A 967-nucleotide genomic window follows, 5' to 3' on the forward strand; every position below is an offset into this window, starting at 1 on the left:
GAAGAGCCAAGACTGTCCTGTCTTGGACAGTATATGATCTCTTTTTCATAAAGCCAATACTCTCAGGAACAGGAAACATAACAGGCTTTCCTAACACAGAGAAGAAGACAGAGACCTAGAAAAAAATGCCAAGAGGGAGGAGTTCCTTCCAAAAAATAAAAAAATAAAAGATCACAGCCAGGGATCTAATTGAAACAGATATAAGAAATATACATGATGTCGAATTTTTTTTTTTTACAAATAGTTTATTGTCAAATTACTTTCCACATAACACTCAGTGCTCATCCCCACAAGTGTCCTCCTCCATGCCCATCCCCCCTCCCCCCCACATCCATCAGTCCTCAGTTTTTGTCAGCATTCAAGAGTCTCTCATGGTTTGCCTCTCTCCCTTTCCCCCACCATTTCCGCCCTTCTTCTCCCCCTTGTTCCTCCATCAAGTTCCTCCTAATTCTCCTATACGTGCAAACATATGATATTTGTCCTTCTCTGCCTGACTTATTTCGCTCAGCATAACACCCTCAAGGTCCATCCATGTTGCTACACATGGCCAGATTTCATTGTTTCTCATTGCCATGTAGTATTCCATGGTATAGATAAACCACATCTTCTTGATCCATTCATCTGTTGATGGACACTTAGGCTCTTTCCATGTTTTAGCTATTGTGGAGAGTGCTGCTATGAACATTGGGGTCCATGTGCTCCTATGCCTCAGCATTTCTGTATCCCTTGGGTAAATTCCTAGCAGTGCTATTGCTGGGTCATAGGGGAGTTCTATTGTTAGTTTCCTGAGGAACCTCCACACTGTTTTCCAGAGGGGCTGTACCAGTTTACATTCCCACCAACAGTGTAGGAGGGTGCCCGTTTCTCCACATCCTCGCCAGCAACATGATGTCGAATTTAAAACAATCATAAGGATACTAGCTGGGTTTGAGAAAAGCATTGAAGACACAATGGAGTCCATTGCCAC

The sequence above is a fragment of the Hyaena hyaena genome, unplaced genomic scaffold, assembly GCF_003009895.1.
Source record: "Hyaena hyaena isolate Hyena2069 unplaced genomic scaffold, ASM300989v1 scaffold_2557, whole genome shotgun sequence".
In the NCBI taxonomy this organism is placed as follows: Eukaryota; Metazoa; Chordata; class Mammalia; order Carnivora; family Hyaenidae; genus Hyaena; species Hyaena hyaena.